Here is a 19,553-nt window from a genome sequence, read left to right as displayed (position 1 = left end):
TCTCTCAAATAAAAATGAAAAAAAAAAGACATTTTAAAATTAAAGGCTATTTTTAGCTTGGGCTCCTTACTCCTCAGACAGTAGACTTTCCTCACGACTCTGTTCACATCACTAAGATGTTTTACTGACCAATCTTAAAGTTCTTTCTTAGCCATAACCTTCAGGTGTCCTTTATCTCATTCCTCCCTTGCCACAATGTCTCTATCCGTGGAAGGCTCTGATCACCTCATTCATTGGGAAGTATTGACACTGTTCAAAGGCTTTAAAAATCTTACTTTCAAATGTTAGAGTTACGGTTGCATCTGATTTCCTAACATGGAAGGATCATGGATTTATAGAAGCTTTATATGCTTTCTTTTCTACTTATACATCATCTGATTCTATTTTTTAATTCCTCTCTTCCTTGTCATATTTTGACAAAAATAGTCAATATCAGCCAGCACATGTGACTATGGCATTGTTTTCCAATTTTGTACCTAATAGCTTTCAGCAGAGAGTCATATAATCATGTTATCTAAGTTAATAATTTTATCAAAAATGTCACTGATACAAAACATAGGTCTTTCCAGAATTCAGTCTTTCAAGGAAAAACTCACTACTTTCTCGTGAAGAAAGTGACCATGTGCAGCAACATTGGAAATTTGTATTAACAAATACAATTCTTGAATACGAAGCCAACTACACAAAAAGATTTGTTATCACAGAACCCTGTTTCTAGATACAGATTTCTGTTTTATTTAGTCACCTCATTATCAGTGCCTCAGTGACTGAGGTGAGTGAGTGTGAGGGCTGGGGACATGACTGTTCAGTGCTGTGGACTTTATAAACACTGCACACTCATGCTGCACTAAAGTTATAAAATGACACAAGATTAAATCAAGCACAAGAGAAAAGGATACAGTCGGGAGGCTGAAAACAGATATCTGAGACTGCTGTTGACATAACAGAATATATTGGTTTTTAGCAGTACTTTTTATTATTAGTAGAAAGAGTACACTCTAAAATAGTAATAAGTATAGAGTAGTAAATACATAAACCAGCACCATGGTTGTTTACCATGGTCAAGTATGACGTACTGCAGAGAAATGGACGTGCCATACTTTTATGTGACTGGCAGCGCATTGGGTTGGCTTACACCAGCGTCATCACAAACACATGAGTAAGGAGTTGTGTTACAGCATTACAATGGCTATGATGTCACTAGGTGATAGGAAATTTTCAGCTTTACTATAATCTTACGGGAGCACCTTAGTATATGAAGTCTGTCATTGAAGCAACATTCTGTGGGGTCCATGACTAGACTTTAATAAACAGAGTTTTATTTCCTGCTCCAACAAATGCAAATGTTCTGGTTTGTGTAGGGATTCTGGGTGGTTCTCTGCTATGTAGTAATTCAAAGACACAGACGCTTTCCAGCTTGTTTCTACTTTTCCTCTCTGTCTTATTGGATTACTATTGGACAGTGATCAAAAGTGGGAGGTCATGTTCAATGGCATTTCTGTGGTGTGGCTAGAAATTGGTATTCATTAAATCCAATATTCCAAACTGGTCACATGGTACCGCCAGGTTGTGAACCAGTCTTGCTAATATAAAGCTTCAAGGTGTATTTAACTTTTTTTTCATTAGGTGATTGAACAAGTATGAATTAAACAAAACTGTATTTTATAGTGTTTCATAAACAATTACAGAATAAAAATAAATTATTTCTCCAAAATATGCTAGATAAGATACTATACTTTTTCTGCCAACATGAAAAGATCTACTTAACAACATATAAAAAATTATAGCACTTGACAATATCCCAGTGGGTAGTCATTCACATCTAAAATTTTCCTTTTGGGGTTAATAACATGCTGAAAGGTGTTGTCCACTGAATTTAAAGCTGGTAATTTTGAAAAAAAAAAAAATCCCATTATGTCTAGAACTTCAAAGAGAGGAAATACCCAGTAAGTGCAATGCCTGTGACTGTAATTGCCTGTTATTTTGCATCAGAGACATTTTGACATTCTTAGTCATATGCCCCAAATGTCAAAACCAAAACCTATAATGATTTCAAAATAATTTGCCCTTATAAGATCAGTATTAGGACTCTGCACACATAGGACAGGCACTGAAATTATACTTTATTATATTACTAAAGGCCCAGTGCACAAATTTGTGCATGGGTGGGGTCCCTCGGCCTGGCTGGCGATTGGGGCTGATTGGGGCTATCTTGCCCAGTCCCAATCTTCAGCCGGCCGGCCCCTGGGGAGGGACCACAGGAGACTGGCTGGCTGCAGGAGGTTGGCCGGCTGCAGGAGGTTGGCTGTGGGAGCACACTGACCACCAGGGGGCAGCTCCTGCGTTGAGTGTCTGCCCCCTCGTGGTCAGTGTGCATCATAGCTACCAGCCGGTTGTCCGGTCATAACGGTTGCTTAGGCTTTTATAGATAGATAGATAGATAGATAGATAGATAGATAGATAGATGATAGATAGATATGCTTAGGTATATAGATATAGATAGATATAGATATAGATATAGATACAGATATAGGTATATAGATATGAATCTTACACACTAATTGTTTTATAATGTATTACATAGTTCATGCTTCTTGTAATTACTTTTTAAAGCCAGATGTGGAAAAAATGAAGGACATAATACTTTCATATTTCATTCTAAAACTTCTTGTCCTGGTCTATCAAACAGTGTTGGCTTTTACCTACCATTCTAAGTACCCAGTGGCATGAGATTTTGTTCTTTTGACTTACATTTCCAAAGTAGGGATCTTTTCTGTTTTAGCTCAATGCCAGTTTTGTGCCGACTGCCTGCAGCTTCCCAGCTCCGTATCTAGAATTTGGGAGTTTAATTGCCACTTGCACAGTGGTGCCGTACATAAACACAGCAGCTGCTACTGTATGTTGGAAGTGGCTCAGAAAAATCTATGGACACTGTTCAGCTTTGACTAAAAAACCCAGCTGCATCATTCTAACAGCTTGGCAACATCACGCCTTAAACAAAAAGAACGCAGCACATTGGAGGTCTACTTACAATATGTTTGAGGCCACACTGGAGAAAATTGCAAGGAGACATGTGTTCTAGTGGTACAACTTTTGAGAAATGCACATCACCTTTCCCTTTTCATCCATTCACAGAGGCCGTTATATTTTGTTCGTGAGTATTCTGTATTGCTAGAGATAGCCACTAGAGATAAGAAAGCTAATATGAAACTTGGATACCTTCCTGTTACTAGGAAGACATTATGTTCTTTTTGGTTAAGCCAATTAACAATGTGAAACCAGAGGGGAAATACAGAGAAACCTTGAAAGAAGACCTGTGTGGTGGCAGCTTGCAGATTTTAACGAGCACATGTGGAAGAGGTAGACTGATGTCACATTTCAATGTAACCACACACACACACACACACACACACACACACACACACACACACAAACTCTTCTTAGTTTGCTCTTAAGTATCTCTGCGTCTATTTTTTGAAACAGACAGTAGAAAGCCATTTTTTTCCCCATATACACAGAAAATGCAGGAGATATCAATGAAAGAAGAAATCAAGACAACTTCCTTTGTTTCACTGCCGGGATATTTATTGCTCCCTTATGGAAAGTTTTCTGTATTTCGGTATTTAAAAGTCCAAGTACAATCTCTGAACAACAAAGCTTCACAGGGAAGTTCAAAGCCAGGTGTTATATGTCCACTATAGAATATTATTATCTCAATATTATTATTTTGTCTTTCTGCTAAATCTTGGAATGTCCAAGCTTGTCAAGTAAGATCTTGAGCTTAATTTAGTTAGAAACATTACATTGTTGTCTAATACTTATGTGGAGCTGCACTATCCAAGAATAGTGAAACATTGGCAGTCGCTAGTTTTGTTGATTTTGGCATTTCAGCTATTTAAGTGAGAGTGAATGTTAAAGTATTAGTATGTGGACTAAGGGATTGCTTTAGAGAACAACAAATCCAAACCCAGTGGCTAATTTCTAATACTTGAAGAAGTAATTCAAGCTATTTATTTTCTCTCTCAGTGTAATAAATATAAAGAGACAAGTGTAGAATACCTAGTTCAGAATCACATTAAGGAATTTCTCTGAGGTACATATTTTTTCAATAGTAACCTATAAAGTCTTTACAGAACTTTCATGAAATCAGTAGAAGTATCTCTTTGTTTTTACCTAATGAACAACTACAGTACAACATTATAAGAAATAGTTAAATTGTTTGTAAATTTTTAAAGTTGACCAATATCCCTGATGAACATATTCAAGTGAGATTTGTTCCTGGGATATAAGGATGGTACAATATCTGCAAATCAGTTAATATTATATAACACATAAACAAATGGGAGGATAAAAACATATGATCATATCAATAGATGCATAAAAGATTTTTACAAAATCCATCACCCATTTATGATAAAAAAAACTCTCAGCAAATTGGAATAGAGGGAACATATCTCAAAATCCTAAAGGTACTATATGGCAAACCAGAGCTAACTTCATATGCAATGGGGGAAAACTAAAAGCATTTCCCTTACAGAGATGTCTGCTTTTACCACTCTTATTCAACAGAGTACAGAAAGTCCGAGCCACAGCAATCAGATAAGAAGAAGGAATAAAACACATCCAACTTGGAAAGGAAGAAGTAACACTGTAATTATTTACAGATGATATGATACTGGGTATAGAAAACCCTAAAGATGTCACCAAAAAACTACTATAACTGATAAAATAAATTGAGTAAAGTAGCATGTTACAAAATACATCTCTAGGAATTGGTTGCATTTTATACACCAATCATGAACTATCAGACTGGGAAATAAAGAAAACGATCCCATTTACCATTGTATAAAAATATGCATAGGAATAAGTTTAACCAAGAAGGTAAAACAGCTGTACTCAGAAAATTATAAGACACTATACAAAGTATTTGAAGAAGATACCATTAAATGGAAACACATATCATGCTAATGATAAGAAGAATTAACTTTGTTAAAATGTTCACACTCCCCAAATGAATCTATATATCCAAATAAACTCTATAAAAATGCCAATGGCTTTACTTTATAGAACTTTAACAAATAACCCAAACATATATATGGAACCACAAAAGACCCTAATAGCCACAGCTATTTTGAGAACGAAGAATAAAGTTAGAGGAGTCACAGTACCTGATATCAAACCGTACTACAAGATCATAATAATCAAAACAACATGGTTCTGGCATAAAAACAGACATATAAGATCAATGAAACAGAATACAGAGCCTAGAAATAAATTCAGGCCTATATGGCCAGTTAATATTTGACAAAGAAGGCAAGAATATACAATGGGGTAAAGACAGCCTATTCAATAAATGGTGCTGGGAAAATTGGATAAATACGTGCAAAAGTATGAAATTAGACCGCCTCTTTCACCATATGCAAGAATAATCTCAAAATGAATAAAGAGTTAAATATAAGATTCAAAACGATAAAAATCCTCAAAGAAAACGTAGTAAAATTTCAGACCTCTCCTAGTAATATGTTTTTTTAAAATTATTATTTGTTAATATCTTTTAAAATATATTTTTATTGATTTCAGAGAGGGAGAGAGAGATAGAAACATCAGTGATGCCAGAGAGTCATTGGTGGACTGCCTCCTGCATGCCTCCTACTGGGAATTGAGCCTGCAACCTGGGCATGCATTCTGATCTGGAATTAAACCATGACCTCCTGGTTCATAGATTGTTGCTCAACACAGAGCCATACCAGTAGGGCTGTCAGTATTTTTTAATTGTATTCATTGAGTTGGCTTCCTATTAATAAAAGCCTAATATGCTAAGTGTCCATTTGTTCATTCATCTGGTCATTCAATCAAAGCGTAATATGCTAATGATATGCTAAGTCAGCTCAACAGCTTATTATGACTTGCACTGACCACCAAGGGGCAGACATTTGTACAGGTAGGTTAGCTTCCCGCTGGGGTTTGGCTTATCGGGACTGAGCAAGACAGGCCAGACACACCCTGGAGCCCTCCCACGGTCACTCCCCAGCTGGCTAACTTTCTGAGTCCCTCCTTGACCCTGATCGTGCACCGGTGGGGTCCCTCGGCCTGGCCTGCACCCTCTTACAATCCCGGACCCCTTGGGGGATGTCAAAGAGCTGGTTTCGGCCGGATCCCATTCAATGCAGGAGCTGCTCCCTGGTGGTCAGTGTGCTCCCACAGGGGGAATGCTGCTCGGCAAGAAACCGGGCTCATGGCTGGTGAGCTCAGCAGTGGTGGCGGGAGCCTCTCCCGCCTCCATGGCAGCGCTAAGGATTCCGACGCCTGCTCCCGGACGGCGAGAGGGCACGGGCCGGGCTGAGGGACGCCCCCCAGGTGCCCGTATCTTATGCACCAGTCCTCTAGTTAGTTAATAAAATTATATAGGTTTCATGTGTACAATTCTATAATACATCATCTGTATATTGTATTGTGTGTTCACCACAAGTCAAGTCTCCTTCCATCACCATTTATCCCCCTGTGCCCTCTTCTACCAACCCCACCCTCTTTTCCCTCTGACAATCACCATATTGTTGTCTGTGTCTATGAGTTTCTCTTCTTGATCCCTTCACCATATTCACCCAGTTCCACAGTCTCCCCTCCACTCTGACATCTTTCAGTCTATATCTGTGAGTCTGTTTCTATTTTGTCTGTTTATTTTTTTCATTTGGATTCCACATAGGAGTGACATTATATGGTACTTGTCTTTCTCTGACTAGCTTATTTCATTGTTTTCCACAGTGGCTGCACCAATCTGCATTCCCACCAGCAATGCACAAGTGTTCCCTTTTCTCCTACACTTGTTTATTATTTATTGATGATAGCCATTCTGACAGATGTGAGGTGATATATATAGTGGTTTTACTTTGCATTTCTCTGATGATATTTATATTGGCCATCTATATGTCCTTTTTGGAGAAGTATCTATTCAGGTCTTTTTCCCATTTTTTAATTGTATCGTTTGGGGTTTTTTTGTTTGTTTGTTGAGTTCTTCATAAATTTTTGATATTACGTGGGGTAGGGGCACAACTGTGAATCCTTTAAACCTAGTAGGTCTCTTTTCTTCAAACCTCCAATCTGTTATGAAATGCTTTGTTTTCTTCCTTGAATCAATAGAAAACTGTTTTTCCCGTGATGCTATTACATCTGTACTATTTTATCAAAGGGATATTGTTGTTCCAATGCAGAGACTTAGAGTAACAATTTGCATATCCTTTGATCACCATTGTTATTATGGGTAGTTGTCCTGGAAACTTATTTTGGAAAATTGTTGACATCTCTGTATTTCATATTCTTCCTTTTCTTGTTTTCAAAGACTCATTTTAATTTGTCATGTTTATTCACTTCATTTCCACCTAGTTCAATTATTTACAAATACAACTCCATTTTGCATTTCACTACCATTTAATATTGTTTCACCTTGAATATTTCAAAATCAGCAATTCCTCCTCTGACCACAAAATTTTTTCAACTTCTCTCATTTTCTCTTTCTACTTCTGCTAATCATCAGTATAAACTCCAGTTCTTTGAAACACATGACATTTCTCTCTCATTACTACTGCTAAATTCACTTGATTTTCTTAATCATTTCGATCTTTTAGTCAGATACTACATTTGTATATTTGTACTGTGGTACCTTTAGTTCCCTAGTACTCTTATCAGTTTTTTGCCAAACTCAACTCTGCATTTCTTTGATTATTCTGTTTTTCTTTAAGGTTAAAATATTAGTATAATGTTTTGAAAAATGCCCAGTGATTTTATTTTAAAATCTCTGACACTGAAATGTATGTAGTCTTTTAAAATTTATTTCATATTTGAATTCCATTTATTTTTCTCTTGTCTCTCTATTGTGTTTCTCTGTAGTAGCTGTTTTAAAACATGTTTTCATTGTCTTAAAATATATCCACACTTCCACCAGCCTTAGAAGAGGGTGGCTGTCTGACTTCTAATTATTCTCAGAAAATGGATATAAGAAGTGGGTGTAAATTTTCAGGTTTACCTGAAGCAAATATAACATATCTCTCCACTGTTTTTGTGCAATATGGCTGTGATGCTGTTACCTAAGGACCAATATTCTTTTTTAAAATATATATATTTTTTATTGATTTTTCGGAGAGGAAGGGAGAGGAATAGAGAGTTAGAAACATTGATGAGAGAGGAACATCGATCAGCTGCCTCCTGCACACCTCCCACTGGGGATGTGCCCACAACTAAGGTACATGCCCTTGGCCGGAATCGAACCTGGGACCTTTCAGTCCGCAGGCTGACGCTCTATCCACTGAGCCAAACCAGTTAGGGCAGGAACAATATTCTTGAGCTTCTTGAATATAGGAGATAGAGGGTTTTTTCCCTAAACCAGTTGTCAAAATATATAATTCAGCAAGATGAATTCTACTCAAATGGAAGTAAAATATTTACTTTAGACTTGTCTCAGAAAAGCCAGCACCAATCACATTCCTGAACTTTTATCATTCATAGCCTTCTTCAGTACACAGCATCCAGTTCCTCTAATGTTGCCCATGCATCCAAAGTTGATGTGTGTGTCTAGACTGAGATTCTCTGTCTGCTGAACACAGCTACAACATCACTTCAAGCAACAGCATCCTCAATCTCTTGTGCACTACAAAACCCTGCCAGAGAATAAAGGGAAGGTCTTCTTGGAAGTATTTTTCTAATATGTCTCAAAACATTAAACAACCTAATAAAGACATTATATAAACACCAAAGGAGAAGTTTAATTTTAAAATCAATTATGTTTATAAGAAACTAGAGGCCTGGTGCATGAAATTCATGCGGGGGGGGGGGGGTTGGGGGGGACCCTCAGCCCAACCTGTGCCCTCTCGCAGTTCAGGACTTCTTGGGGGATGTCCCCCTGCTGGCTTAGGCCGGATCCCCTAACTGCCAGCTTAGACCCTAGCTGGCAGTTAGACATCCCTCTCGCAGTCCAAGGCTCTTGAAGTCTGGGACCCACACTCTTTACTGCCTACCAGCAGTGGAGATAGCAGAGGCTTCCACCACCACCACTGAACTCGCCAGCTGTGTGCCTGGCTTCTGGCTGAGCAGTTCTCCCCCCCTATGGGAGTGCACTGACCACCAGGGGGCTGCTCCTGCATTGAGTGTCTGCCCCCTGGTGGTCAGTGTGCATCATAGCGACCTGTCATTCCACCATTTAGTCGATTTGCATATTAGGGTTTTATTATATAGTACTTGTGGCCCGGTGCACGAAATTTGAGCATGGGGGGGCGTGTCCCTCAGCCCAGACTTCACCCTCTCCAATCTGGGACTTCTTAGGGGATGTCTGACTGCCAGTTTAGGCCCGATCCCACAGTGACATCCCTCTCGCAATCTGGGACCGCTGGCTCCTAATGGCTCATCTGCCTGCCTGATTGCCCCTAACCACTCTGCTGGCCTGATCACCTCCAACTGCTCCCAGCTGCTCGCCCCCAACTGCCCCCACATGCCGACCAGGTTGCACCCAACTGACCATCTCTGTTGGCCTGCTCACCTCCAACTGCCCCCCTCCCCCGCCAGCCTGCTCACCCTCAACTTCCCCCCCTGCCGGCCTGATCTCCCCCAGCTGACTCCCCCCTGCTGGCCTGCTTGCCCCCAACTTTCCCCCCTGCCAGCCTGCTCACTCCCAACCACCCTCTTCTGCTGGCCTGATCTCCCCCAACTACCCTACCCTGCCAGCTTAATCACCCCCAACTGCCCCCTTGTTGGCCTGCTTGCCCCCAACTGCACCCCCCACCGGCCTGCTCACCCCCAACTGCTCCTCCCCTGCTGGCCTACTTGCCCCCAACTGCCTTCCTGCTGGCCTGATCACCCCCAACTGCCTCTGCCCTGCCTCCATGGCTTTGTCTGAAAGGATGTTGGGAAGGTCTCCTGGTCTAATTAGCATATTACCCTTTTATTAGTATAGAAGATAGTATAGAAGACTGGTGCACAGGTGGGGGCTGACTGGTCTGCCCTGAAGGGGGCCCTGGATTCAGGGTGGGGGTCCCCTTGGGTGGTGGGGCTGGCCTGGGTGAGGGGCTCAGGCAATTTGCAGGCCAACTATGCCTGCATTAGGGTAGGGGTGCCCGCTGGGTGCATGGCCAGCCTGGGTGAGGGGCTGAGGGCCATGCAGGCTGGCCATGCCCCCATTGGGTTGAGGGTCCCAGCTGGGGCTGGGGTGGGCCTGGGCAAGGGGCTGATGGCCATTTGCAGGCTGCCCATGCACCCATTGGGTGAGGGTTCCCGCTGGGGGGCGTGGCCAGCCTGGGTGAAGGGCTGAGGGCCATTTGCAGGCTGGACACACCCCCTTCAGTGTGGGGGTCTCCACTGGGATGCATGGCCAGCCTGGATGAAGGGCTGAGGGCCATTTTCAGGCTGGGCACACTCTCTTCAGGGTGGGGGTCCCCACGGGGGTGCGGGGCATGCCTGGGCAAGGGGCTGGGGGTTGTTTACAGGCTGGCCACACCCCCATTGGGGTGAGGGTCCCTGCGGAGGGTGTGGCCGGTCTAGGCAAGGGGCTGAGGGTTGTTTGGGGCAGTTTGCAGGCCGGCCAAGCCCCCAGCCTTGTCCAGAAGGACGTCCAGAAGGTCTCCCAGTCTAATTAGCATATTGCTCTTTTATTAGTATAGATGGTAAGCCATAAAAATTTCCAAGACATTCAATGAAAATATTTTCATGAAACTTGAGCAAAATATCTAAGGTAGTACCATGTTTATTACATAGAAGTGAAATGTCTGAGGTAATACCATGTTTATTATATTTCTACCATAAATTGGGCTATTATCTCAGAAATCTTATATTCCAGATTTAGAAGTTCAAGACCTTGCAGTTGGCATGTATTACACCTCTATGGTCAAATTTATAATATAATTGCAATTAACATGCATTTGCAAACAAGTGAAAACTTTTTTGTAGGCCAGGAGACACAAATAATATGCTTTTAAATTTATTAAATATAATATAAATTAGAGAGGAGGAAAACTATGATTACTGTTTCCTCTTTTACATCTCATAAAATCATCCTGAATAGTAATGCATTTTTTACATAAAATGCTAATAATTTATTTAAATTGTATGTATTGTGATGGTGAATTCATGTATGAGAATAACTTTCTACACTAAATGTTTGTAAGCAAGCATTAAAATAATCTGATCTGTCTGTTTATATACTTATCAAAGTCAGTCTTCATTGAAAAAAATTAAATTGTAGTCATTTAAAATTATTATACTTACTATTTTATTTTGATAATTTGAGTTAAAAGTGGAAATAAAAGGGTGAGAAAAATCTAATAAAAAGAGGAAACTCAAAGTAGAAGAAAAGGGAAGACATGGTGAAAGAGTGTTTAAAAAATTGAGAGTACATAAGATCTTGTGCAGAAATAGGTAAGCTATTCCCTGTCTTGCATAAAGAACAAGATTAGATCAATTATAATAACAGAATGGAAGGGAAAACGTGATATATAATCAAAGATTCAGGCGGTTGGGTAGATGACTTGGTTATAGTAGAAGTTCTCTTTTGAACTCTCCTTCTTCAAGTAGAATTGGAAGGAAGTCATCAACTGGGAGTGAAGACTGGGAAAGAGATGTTGGAAGTATATAGAGAGTAGAAGATCTGGAGAAGCCCTCTAGGCTAGTCAGAGAGGAGGAGGTTCAGAGATGTCATTTTATAAATGTATAGTGAGAATTATTTATGATTTGACCTTACAGTGAGCAACTGGTAAGTGTTTGACTAGTGCATCAATATTTTAGTGCTAATGAGATATTGCCCCTCATGCCTGTGATCTTTGAAGATCCAGTGTAAAGAAAAAATAATGTGTTTTGCTTTTATTTTTACTTTACAAATAATAAGCAGTTTTACCTTATCCCACACTCTATGGGAAATGGTGACATTATGGTCCAAATTCAGCAAATAATTTATAGATTATCTATTGTAACAGTTACCTATTGCCCATGTCAGATCACCTCAAAACTTTGTGATTAAACAAAAATTCATTCATTTAGTTCAAAATTCTGTCCATTGGCAAATGAGGCTGAGTTCACTAGGCAATTTGTTGCTGCTCTGGGGAGAGCAGTTGTTTAAATACAAGCGCTGCCTCTGGAGGTTGGCTGCCAGGGATAGAGCTGCTGGGCATGTGTTTTTATTTCACCCAGAAGACTTACCCAACTTCTTCATATAAAAGATGTGCTAGTGAACACATGCACACGTGGGACATACAGTAGCTCCACGTCAGAGTCAAATTCATTTTACCAGCAAAGTTGATTTGTACAGGGCTAATGTCAGGGGTCATGTATGATAATCTAACTCAACACATGAATGGAGCAAATAGACTCCTCAAGATATCTAGAAAAAAGGAGAAACACGGGGGGTGAGGGGGAGGTTGTCAACTCAATTCAGGTACTTAATGTTTTAGAGATTTATTTGTAGTGCTATGTGTGCCTCAATTTTTCTACTTCTTAGGCCAAAGTAGGCATCTTCCAGTTGTCTCCGTTAGAGTAGAAATCTAGCCTTGCCCATTAGATATTTTGTGGGGGATTTCGACACCAGTGACTGGCCTTTCTTGGAAGCTCTGATCTGAATGAAAGATTTGTCCTGCCCTTTAGGACTAAAAGCTGTGATGTGTCCCCAGACCCAACTAATGAAAGATTATTTTTTCCTGTTTTTTTTTTATTTTCTTTCTACAATAAGTGTTAACTAATGTTATCATTCAGTTCCCATTATTTTAATTTAGATCCTCACCACTGATTTTTCTTTTCAAAAATAAATTTGTAATTAAAACTATTTTATTATGGAGTTGGAAATAATGTCAACATTAAACATTTTTCATAAAAAATTAAATATTTGATTGAATATTAAATGCAAAAATTATTTGTGCAGAATATACAAATGAAATCTAAGGTTGAAGCAGCATGAATAAAAAACCATTCATGAGACAAAATTTTCATCCCCTTCTTCATTTCTTAAAAATAGCATTATCTAGAATTTGGTGTCCAATATTTTTGGATGGATTTTCATTATAGTTTTTCCATAACTATTTAATATATATATATATATATATATATATATATATATATATATATATACATTAAGATATATATTTTAAATATCTAATTATCTACCATAAACAATATGATTATTTTATTATTGGCTTTTAATTTAATACTATTGGGTCAGAAACTATTCCTGTATGACACCATGTTTGAGATAATTTCAATTATTTGTACTGTAGGAACATACAGCTGAATTAAGCATATTCCTCAACTATGCAATATTATTGTTGCAGGTCTGTGCAGTCCTTTTCTTATTTAATATCTTTATTTGATAAAATTATGTTTCCTTGCATATAAACATTTTAATATGTTATAATGCATTGTATAGCTCCTAGTGCTTTTTCATTAAATACTAAGTGCTTTTAAAATTCATTCAGACAATTATTTGCACATTAATATGTTACTCCCAATTGCTCTTCTAATAATACTTCATGGTGAAATTTTACTACCATTCATGTATCCCTTTAATGCCTTAGTAGTCCACATAAATGTCACAATGTTTAGCAAATTGCCCAAGAATGTTGCTAGGCTATTTTTATTGATAGTGCATTTATTTTATAGGTTAATTTGTGGAGCATTGACTTTTAAATTGTTATGTCAACATAAAAAGAATAAGTGACAGGAATCTTTGCTGAAGCCCCTTTCTTCAGTCTTTCTAGTTGGGTCATCCTTTAAGTTATCGTCACTAACAATATCTTGTTTTTTGTTCCTGTTATTACTTGACCATTGCTATTAGAGATAAATGTTTTTATAGGTTAACCATTTTATTGCAAAATTTGGGAAAGTATTTTTATTTATAGCACTTTTTTATTATTTTATTGTCTCCTCCCCCCAAAGCCGATGACAATGTCATCTGCAAGTAATGATGTTTTTGTTATGTAATAATAATAATAATAATAATAATATAATACCTCCCTTCAAATTTATGTATTTCTACTGCAAGGAAGGCAGGGGAATATCAACCTTCGCATGTCTGGGTGTTACGCTAAATACCAGGGATTGTCTCTAAGAAATGAAGACTAGGCATTTGATGACAATAATCGTTGCTTCAGCTACTTTTTCCAGTTAAAATAGTTTTTGTTTTAATTTTAAAGTTCATTTCCTTTATACCCTAGCAAAAGATAATGAACATAGAAATTTTTTAATAAATTCTTTATTAACGATTTCTATCCTTCGTAAAGAATTTTATGCTCCATTATTAATCAAATACTGAATTGAGCCCAGATACAGTGGCTCAGTTGATTGTCGTTCTGTGCACCTATAGGTCGCTGGTTCAATTCTGGGTCAGGGCACATACCTGAGTTGTGGATTTGATTTGGGCACTTAGGGAAGGCAACTGATTGATGTTTCTCTCCCTCCCATTTCCTCTCTCTAAGTATGTCCTTGGGTGAGGATTAAAATAAAAAAGCTAAATTGGAAGAAGAATCCAGACTTAAGTTGTTTATTCAAAAATGTAAGTTTCAGTGTTTTGTTGGGTTATAAAACACTTTCTAAAAATATATTCTGTTTTTCATGTTCATTGTATATTACCCAAACCTTAATTTCTTCCAAATAAGCTATAGTGATCTTTTAGAATAGAATGCTATTTGACATTGAAAAGCACAACAATCTATGAAAGCATGCATTCTAGTGGAGGGTCTCCATGAATTCACATTTGTGGACTTAGCATTTTTGAAGAATAAGGTAATGCAAAATTATGAAATATACTTTATTGTGATAATAAAATAAAATGAAGAAAATATGACGCAAAACTACCTTGCCTATCTTGGTCTTTTTCAGCAACATCAGAAAATTATAGTGGTATGTTTTATATAATATTTATGTAACCCTGCAGACAATATTAAGACACCTCTTCAATTAGTTTAACAGGTGTATTCCAGGAAAAAAAACACACACACACTTAGTAATTATTCATATGATTTAGCAGGTGGAAAAGCCACAGCAGATTTGGGAGAAGAAAACAGTGATAGTGGGCTACAGATGTTATTTCAAGGACACTATTGGGATGGTTATTTCAAAGGGTATCATTCTGTAAAGAGCTGAACTCTGAGTTCTTCTACTTTGCTAAGATCACTTTGAAATGGAAATAAGAACCTTTAATGTCTTGCCCAAATAGCAAAGTGTGCAAAAAATAAGAGCTATTCTTGGCAGTAGATAGGAGGCATTGCAAATAAAACTGGGATGAGCAAGTATAACATTCATAGTCCCAATAGAATACCAAGAAGATAGAATGGCCAAGCATTTCAAGTAGAGACTTAGAGGTAGTTAGAGATACCTCCTTTATAAGCTACCTTCTAATAGTGACACATAAATATTTATTCTCTGAGTAGGGATATTGTGGCAAACCAGGATCAGAATTTATATGTATGTTGTTATTTAGCTCTATGAATATCCCTAAATGTTTTCTACTTTATATTGTTTTACCTACTCACTGAATTATAAATTATTTTAAATTTACACAGCCTTGGTTTTCTGATGTATTATACCAATCTCTGTTGGAGAAAAGTAAAATGAAAACTGTTGAAGGCTGTACTCAGATTTTATGTTAACTGTAAGTGCCAGAAATAAAAGAAACGCTATATTTCAACGTGTACTCAGGAAAATTGCACAGATAGAGCAAATAGAGTTATGGTATTGAATGTTTCATCCTGAACTCATTTCTACACAAACACTGAACTCCAGGAAAGCTTGATCTAACTTTTCTCTTACCAGAAATCTTGTACAAGGGACATCCTATAATATTGATGCTTGTTATCTTTATTATCTAGAGAGAGCACGTTTGAAAAGAGTAGAGTAGTCATTGTGTATCAATGAGGAAACTGGTAGTTAAGCATTGGACAGCTGAGACCAACAGGGTTCTTCTGCTGAATGGAGATTCATCGCTTTGGTCTTCTCCAGAAAGACACTTCCCCGTTTAGTATTCTGTAAGACCCCCGCTTCCAGGCCACGGAGGTGCAGGCTGGTTATGGAGAAAAATCCCACTGCTGTGATACACGTGATTGTGACATTCTCTGTTCAGACAATAGTTTCAGAAGACAAACTAGTCTTAACTTAGATTACAAAAGTAAACCAAAAATGTATAGATAAATTCATTTATTTAAGTTTATAAAAATAAATTATTTAAGCCATATTAATTGTCTGTGTGTAAGTTTTACCTCTGTAATATAAGCACATATTTATTGATAGGCCATTTCTTTTAAAATGTGAACAGTCTTTTAAAAGTCCTCCTGAGAGTACATGAGTGGTTTCTTAACAACTGTCATCTAACCACATCTCTTTCCTTTTTTAAAAATACATTTGTATTAATTTCAGAGAGGAAGGGAGAGGGAGAGAGAGAAACAATCATTGATGAGAGAGAATCATTGATCAGCTGCCTCCTGCACTGGGGATCAAGCCTACAACCCGGGCATGTGCCCTGAGTGAGAATTGAATCATGATCTTCTGGTTCATAGGTCGATGCTCACACACTGAACCACACCAGCTGGGCTAACCACATCTTTAAGATAGTTTACTTTTAACTTCATTTTGACTTTATGTTAACATATTAACATCTTAATTTAACATTAAATCAACTAGGTTAGATCCTGTGTAAGAGTTTAAATTATAAACTGAAGCTTAATTCATTTGTCAGGATTCTATTGGATTTTATTTTCAATTTTTCTGTTTTTCAGCAGTGTGAGTTTGACCATGAATAAGTAAATGCCCATAATAAACTTATTTACTGAAATTTTAGGAAAAAAATTATGTCTACTATTATATAACTATAATGCAATGTTTTATGGCTCCTAGTAATTGTAACAGTTCTAACTGGGAGTTTAGGTTACACAATCAAACAATCAAAAAATATATTAAATACTCCATATGTAATTTCTTTTACCTAGAAAATATTTTCAAATAATTATTTTAAAATAATTTTAATATAAATAAGATGCCAATTTTCTAAATTTTTACCAATTATCAGATACAAGCTCTATGGATAAATTAAGAATGTTGGCCCAGCTGGCATGGATCAGTGGTTGAGCATCAGCCTATGAACCAGCAGGTCAAGGTTTGATTCTCAGTCAGGGGACATACCTGAGTTGTGGGCTCCTTCCTGGCATGCAGGAGGCAGCTAGCTGATCAATGAATGATTCTCTCTCGTCATTGATGTTTCTATCTCTCTCTCCCTCTCCCTTCCTTTTTGAAATCAATAAAAATATATTAAAAAACAAAGAATGTTGGACTGACTGATAATGTCAAAACTTATTTAAGGGAATGCAAAGCAAAGGTTTCAGAAAAAAAATCAGATGAAGATACCAATAAAGTCATGCAATCACTGCTAGTTTGTGTTTTCTTAATACCACAGTTAACTCCCCACCCCTCACCCCTAATTTGAGCAATTATTGTGACAAATAGCTTTTTTTGTCATGATCTTGCCAACCTCAATCTTGGTTTACTCTGCTTTCTAAATTTAGAAATGACTAGTTTTCCTCTATATGACAAACTGCTATTAGTCTAAAATTTCTTCAGTGGTGTAAAGGAGCAGGCCATCATTATTTAAGTGACAACTTCTGGGTAGATTTCTTAAAATTAAGCAATGCTATTGAGTTAAAGCATCATAAAAGTTTAGGAAGACATGGTAAAATCATTAGGTAGTTACATTAGCATATCAGGAACTCTCCCAAATTACAGTTTGGCACTTAGGAATAAGGAAGATATTATATAAGGAGATAGAGATGGACCATTGAAATCATAAAGGGATCCTATGCTAAATATTCGGGTGGGCAATAATGAGTTTATAGTTGTTAGTATGGAAAATAATACAAGGATTAATCAATAATACAAGAATAAACTCTGTGTTTGATATATTCACAACTGTAACCCTACCTTTGTCCCACTCTGTATGTATATTTACACATACTAGTAATAATCATTATCAGTTTAGTACAATTGGTAGTTAAAAATAGAAACTAATTTTCTTCTAATTAAGAAAACATGGAATTCAGTATTCTACCTTACAGTTGTTATTTATTCTCACATATGACCGTGCAGATCATGGTTTCTACACCTTCAAATCCATAGCAACTCAACACATTGATCTGGACTGTAACTCCTATCAGGTTCTACATTAAGTATTTAGGGAATAGAATGAAATCTTTCTGCTTATTTTGAACAGAGTATGGTGAGTTATTACTACCAGAAAAATTCCGAGGTCCTAGAAAATAGAGTCTTCTTCCAAGTATCAGACTTTTGAGAAACTTTTTACAGGTGGTTCTGAGGAGGTGACAATTTATCCTGATTGTCATTTTCTATTCATTAGGAGGAAGGCAGTTTGATTAACATTCATATGGCTGAATGGCTGCGAGGGCAGATTGAGTCACATTTTCCTTAGACAGTTTAGTAAATTATTTTGCACTGTGAGGTCAATAGGATCATAGCTTCTCAGGAATATGATCTTGACAGAGTAAAAGCAACTGCTCATTTTCATTAAAAATTCAAGGAACTGTGGATATACTTAGAAAATATCATTCATATATTCCATTCATTTCTCTTCGGTGTAACTCAGGTGCTCTTCTGTGACAGCTTTCCTCAAACTATAATGTGAAGACAAATCACATAGGTGTCTTATTAAAATGCAGGTCTGATTCAGTAGAACTTGGTGGTAACCCAAGACTGCATTTCTAGCAAATTCCCAGGTAATACTTATGCTGTTGTATCTTTGAAACACATTTTGGTAGCTTCCAGGTAATGTGGATACTTCTGGTTTTTAAACAACACAAAACAAATGGGGCATTCATGGGGAAAAGGCAGCATTCAACACCCCTCATTATTACACTTTATCATAATTTTGATTATGGGAAGGGGATTTTAGCATTATAATTTCTATTTTTATAAAGGCTTATTGTTAATACGCGATTTGATTAATTACAAAAGAGAATCAACTAGGTTAGATCCTGTGTAAGAGTTTAAATATTTTGGCCAAATTTTCTCTATTAGCTGTTTTAGTTATTTATTACTGATTTGATACACAGTGGGTCCTAATGAAGGATTCATAACTTGCTGAAACTGTGCAAAAAAGGGGGGAGAAATTTTAAAACACACACACACACACACACACACACAAATGCTCTCTGTGAAATTTTGGAAAACCAGAACACTTGTGCTATAAACTTCCACACAGACTTACTTTGTTAGGTGTCCTTGGTCAAACAGATTTGAGCAACTTTTATCTAGTTCAGTATTCAAGTATATAAAGCACTTGTGTTGGGAATGATAACAGTGCGGTGAGTCTGTGTGTGTGTTGGCACATGTGTATGTGTGTAAAGTGCAGATGAGATCTATATAAACGTGGAGCTAAAAAGAGAAGTAAGAGAAAAGAAGGAAATCAACAGAACAAAGTGCACTTCTGAATGTTTCACTTAAGCAGCTAAGGCCAGGAATTAATATTGCCCCCACCCCCATCCTCCACCCCATTCTCCAGGACCACAAGCCATTGTCCCTTTGCTCCCTGC

The sequence above is a fragment of the Myotis nattereri genome (genome assembly GCF_964212035.1).
Source record: "Myotis nattereri genome assembly, chromosome: 2".
Classification (NCBI taxonomy): Eukaryota; Metazoa; Chordata; class Mammalia; order Chiroptera; family Vespertilionidae; genus Myotis; species Myotis nattereri.
The sequence above is the reverse complement of the archived record's forward strand: the minus strand, read 5'-3'. Positions refer to the sequence as shown.